Here is a 5,854-nt window from a genome sequence, read left to right as displayed (position 1 = left end):
TTTGGCTTTTTTTTATACACACCGTTCCGGGACATCCAGATACAATCTGTAAGCAATCCACGCTTTCTCATTTGACTCAGCGCTCCTCTTCCAGGCTGAGGTGCTCCGGGGCAGCGTGCTCCTCTCCCACCCTCAGCATCCAGGGACCGCCGGGAGCCGGCGGGATGGATCTGCAGCCCGTCCTCCCGTCCTTCTCCGCGCCCGCCGCCGGACTGAACGCCCTCCCTCGCCGGCTCCAGCCTAAATTCCTCCGCAACTTCACTCCAAGTCCCCAGACAAAGCTTTTGCCTGGCCTGTGCTGAGCCCAGTGCAGCCAATCAGCCGGGGAGGCGAGAGGAGGGGAGGGGAGAGAAGGGGAGGGGAAGGGAGGGGAGGGGGCCCGCAACCCGGCGCGCCGGGGCGGGGGCACCGGGAGCGCGGGCGGCCTCTCGGCCAGCACCCGCCAAGGATGGGGGTTGGGGGGCACAAATGACTAATGGGCAACTTTAAATCAACGTCTATCCTCCCCACCCCCCGAATTTTCATGGCAATTTCAAGCGAGTTTTGTGATTTTAATTCCTCCCCTTCCTGCCACGAGAAATGCGGTCGCACTCCTTATTTACATACTTTAGGTTACCCCTTGTTTAACTCGCTGAGAGCCTTTAAGTGGGTTTGCTTAGTAAAAGAGCTGGGGGTGACGTCTCGCTATCCGTGCCGCAAGACCGACTTCTTGCTGCTTGTTTACCTACAACCTGTATGTTCCTAGAATATGTGCTCCTGCTCGGAGCCCTGCAAGAGCTCCTCCACTCCACGAAACCTGTCCTCCTTCTTCCCAAGTCAGGAACATTTTGCATTCTCTGGTCCTTCCCCGGCTGCCTCTCGCAGCGTCTCTGCTCTCAGCGCAGCTGCCTCTGCCTGAGCCCCTTTCCTCTGTGTGTTCATGTGTGAGATTGTCTCTGAGCTTTTTTATTTGCTGTTCCAGTGCTACTTCAGATGATCTTTTTCATCCTGTTTGAAATAGCACTTCATGCTTCACCGTGACAGTCTGTGCTAAGCACACCTTCTACATGCCAAGTATATTAAAGGAAAAAAAGCCGCAAGACAGATTGTTTAGAAAACACCAAATTCCTCCCTCTCTGGTGTCGCAGAAAGCTATTTACACTCCCACACATTTGCACACAAAAATATAATCTTCTGTCTGAGTCGAACGTGTATTTTGTGCACACCAGAAATGTTACAGATCCATGTGTGAGCTTCAGGCTGCATTCAGGACATGGAAGCTGATGCATTCTTCTCACTTCAAACGTATCTATTTCTGTGACTTCTACTTCCTTTTATCATTTTATCCACAGGCTTGCTATGTTTCTCTTTGGTTTTCTGCTAACTTTGTCAATTTGATTATTAGCATTGCCCATAAGCATACCATCACCCTTTTATTGCTCTTCTCCCTCTCTTATGTTCCCCCCACTGCATATCTCAAAAATGTAAAGAGTAAATCTCTTATTTGCCCAATTTAGTTGCTCTCAGCAGAGCTCAGCCAAAGTCACTAAGAAGGTTTTTGCTGAAAAAGAAAGCAGAGGAGGCTCAGTGTGAACTCTCCTTCTTTTTAAGCATTCAAAAGCATTTTATAAGCCATTGTCTCTTTTTTTTTTCTTCCACAAACTAGCACCGTGTGGCAAATTGTGCAGAATAGAAATGCCCATAATGAATGTATTTAGTACTGGGTCACGCTGATGAACATTCTGCCCCCATGAATAATACTGTTTTACAAGTTTGCAGCCCTTTCAAAGTGCTGATCCCCAAAACCCTATAGGCAAACTAGAAAAGCTAACACAAGCAACTGGGACTTTAGAAACCCATAGCCATCTGGCCTAAATCTCTAACAATCCAAGCCAATAATTATATCAATTCAGGCTTTAGTGAACCCCTTTGCAAACACCAAAAGAGCAAAGAAAGGAACTAGTGACCATTCTAAGTTCTGGTGGAGAGAATTCAAAGATAGTATAATTCCATTAGTTCATGGCCAGCTTTTTTTGCAGCTTTGATAAATCTTCCTAAAACATTTTTCCAAAGTACAAGTGTAAACTCTTTTCTGACGATAATTGGGGAAAGAGGTTCAATTAAATGCTGTTCTTAGTGTCAATAAAAAGTATTTTGTTGATAAAAGAAGTCACTACCCCTTTACATGATGAGTACAGGAGATGAATAATTCATAGTAAAAATAATTCCACTGCTTTAAAACTATTATGTATACTTTTAAATGATTTCATGTTCTTCCAAGGAACTGTTTAGTAGACTTAGATATGCAGAGCTTGCTTTATACAATTTTTATCACTTTCCAAGTAGTAATTCCACTTTGTCACATTGGTGTTTCTCAGAGACACACTCTGTATAATAATAGAGAGCAGGATACCTACCAATAGGAATTACAGCACCTCTTTTTTTTTCCCTTTTTGAATTTATTTTTTATTTTACAACTTTATCAGTCATCTTACATGCCATATTATCACTTAAGTCCACACTGTCTTGCAACAGACCACTTGCACTTATGATGATAAAATGTCATTGGCACAGTAGTCCTTACTTGAATTCTGAACTAAAGTAAGGAAAAAGTCTCAATTTTATTTTTTAATTTTTTCAGTTGATAAGCCGCAAGTGAGAAGGAGCATATCTTCAGACTGTTTGCTTAGATGGAGCAATATTTAAGCATATAGCACTTCTGCAAGTGATGCTTCTCTAGGGTGCTTAGGAGCAATCACAGCACTCCCAAGGTTGCTATCTCCAACATCCAGTGAAAGAGTTTTGTCCAAAAGTGTCTTAAACTCCAGTCCACCTTTGACATGACAGACTTTCCTCACAAAGAAAAGAGAGAGTCCCACGTGCAGGCAGCAGATGCTTCTTAGTGAGCGTGGTATTGTGAGTGCTCTTAGGCACATGACCAGAGTGCTGCTGGCCTCCTGGAGACTAATCTCAGTTTTTCTCACCTAAAAGACCTATTCACCACAAGCTTCTTCCCAAAAGTTGCACTCCAATTCTTCACTGATGTACTAAAGAAAAACAAACTGACTCTAAATTGCACTTTCATTTGCCTACAGTACTGCTTCAGAAACTTTAGTTGCCCAACAGATTAATTATTTTTCACTTAGCTGAAAGGAGGTTTATTTCTGTTAGCTGAAAGGAGGTTTGCTTCTGTGGTCAATACACTTTAAAGTCTGTCTTGTTACTGTGAGGAGTTTTACTGAGCTCTCAAGCCTATATTTTCTTCTAAAAGTTTATGATCCCCGAAATGTACAATATATATGCAAAAATTAGGTGAAAAATAATTTTACTTTGAAGAACTATTTTGATAAATAGTCCCTCAGCAAGGATGGGAGAAAAAATTATTTTCTTAACAGTGATAGAAGCACATTAAAACTGTGACATTTGATTCATTCCCCTCCTCAAGACACATACACAAAAATGAGGTTTTATTCACTTCTATATGATTTATTCACTTCTGTATGATTTATTACCTTATGTTGCATTATGTTACAAAATGTCACAAGAGCTATGCTCCAGTGCACAAGACATTGCAAGATAAAATTTGATTTGACACCTGTGCAATGAATGTGAAAGACAAGTCTTCCTAAGTCAGTAGTGTATTTTAAAAGACATTTCCATCACAATGAATGACAAAACCGAGGAGCTTCCTTTCTCCCTCTTGCTTCTCTCCCTTTGCTTCTTTCTTCCTCTCTTCCTCTCTCTTCTTCCATCCCTCTTCAACAAACCTGTTTCCCAAAGTAAAACTAGTATTTCCATCTGTTGCAGCCTGAGTCCAGACTGAGTGAGCGGTATTCTTGTAGGCAAACAAGTGCTGCCATTTTATACTCACTCTTCAGCCCAAAAAGCTGGTCAAAGGTAAATGTAATGCTGTTCTTTGGACTGGGTGGAAGGAAGCTGGCATTTCATTCCTTTTTTTTTTTTTTTTTTTTTTTGCATAGGCAACCATATAACGGAACTCATTACAAATTAATGCTGTATTTGTCCAATCTACTATCTCATCAGTCACGCTTATACCTGATGTTCTTGTCCATACAGAGAAACATCAGAGGCTGACTTACTTTAAGAGATATTAAAGGCAGAAAATACCACTGGGCTATCAAAAATATGGCCTCTGCATCACAGTCTTCTTAGTTAAGACCAAATATGTCAGGCAGAGCACATGTTTTTGATCTGTAAAATATAAAACAATGTGTTTCAGACATCAGTTACCTAGTTCACATGAAAAGGCAGTCAAAAATTGGGTAAGGAATTCTGGCAGAAAAATCAGAAAAGCAAAAACTCCACCCAATGTTATCAATCCTGACCTCCACAAAATCTATATCTTGACTATATACCTGTATACCTAAGCCTTACAGTACTTTCTGCTGAAGATAATCTGTTTTAAGAGTATCTGTTCCCACCAGAATACTGCCCCTACTGTGCAGTGTCCTCCACAAGCTGTCTCAAAGGCAACTCTGTCACCTCACAGACATCCAGCAGACTTTAGGTAAAGGTAATAGCTATACCAGGAAAATGTATTTTCCTGCCCCAACAAACAGCCAAACAGTTTGCCCTGGAGCAAAATCCAAGACTCAGAAGAAGCAGTAAACAGAGAAATTTAGTTCAGAGCCCTGACCTATAATTTTCACTTTTTCAACTTGTTAAAAGAAGATGTGATGGGTCATTAAAATACATCAAACCACCAAATTCTATACACCTGCTGATGGAAGAAAAAGTTTTTGAAATGTGAATTTAAAATTAGGTTTACATTATCATCAATCATTGTAGCAAAGGGCAGGGGGTCATATTTTCTGCTACATGAGTAAATTTCCAAGGCAGTTTTGCAATGCAGCATTGTGTATATAAATCATGAGTTAAACCTATATATGTTCCATGCATGGTAATTACCTAGATATTCAGTCTTTTTCTGCACCAATAAAGTGCAGAAGATCTTTCAAAGATTTACCAAGTGAAAAGAGAGAAATATGCATAAATCTTACAGTTTATTAAATCTCTGTTGCAAACAAATTCCTGCAATATATCAGCAGATGCTTTTGAATTATTTTTAGGATTAGTTAATATGGCACAGTATACAATGGAAATTCCATTGTTTGATAATTTTAATGCATTTGTCATTTTGTTTAGTTATTGCCTTGTAAAGTATGAACTAAAATGTCTCTAATTGATAGCTGTTTACCCAAAACTGCCCTTTAAGAGCAATACATATGCTAGAGCCAAAAGAGGGTTTGAGTATTATGGATGTTTGGGAGAAAAGGCACCAGTGAGGACTGTAACACATTTCTTTCCCACTGCACCCAAGCCAACAAACATAATGTTGTGTGGCCTTGTTCCACTTCCTTACCAAGCCACCCAAACCAAGCTGTAGGTCCTGTTGTGTACAACAGATATAACTGCCCATTTCCTAAGGCATCGTTTTTTCTCTCTTATCATCCCTGCAACTGAAATACATAAAATGCAGAAACCCAAAGGCTTCAGAGAACAGTGGCCATAACCTTTGGTTCATGCAAAGCAAGGAACAAAGGTGTTCTTTCACCTCCTGTGCCCCAGTGGTGCAGCCATTGTGGGGCTGAGGTGGTCACCACTGCAGGCAGAAAGCCCAGACCTCTTTTTTCCCCACAGGGAAAGCACCAGCAACATCTGTGCTCTCAGCCTGAGGTACGGTAATCAGTCCCACAGGGTGGTGTCCTGGCACTGGATTTACAACATCTGGTTTTATTCCAGATGTTAGCAAACTCATACACCACATGCACTGGAATTTGAAATGCTTTCTATGAATAAATTTGAAAGGCTTTCTGTGTCTGAAACTGCTGCTGCTCTGCTTTGACAAATATGT

This window comes from Vidua chalybeata, chromosome 4 (genome assembly GCF_026979565.1).
Source record: "Vidua chalybeata isolate OUT-0048 chromosome 4, bVidCha1 merged haplotype, whole genome shotgun sequence".
Taxonomy (NCBI): domain Eukaryota; kingdom Metazoa; phylum Chordata; class Aves; order Passeriformes; family Viduidae; genus Vidua; species Vidua chalybeata.
The sequence above is the reverse complement of the archived record's forward strand: the minus strand, read 5'-3'. Positions refer to the sequence as shown.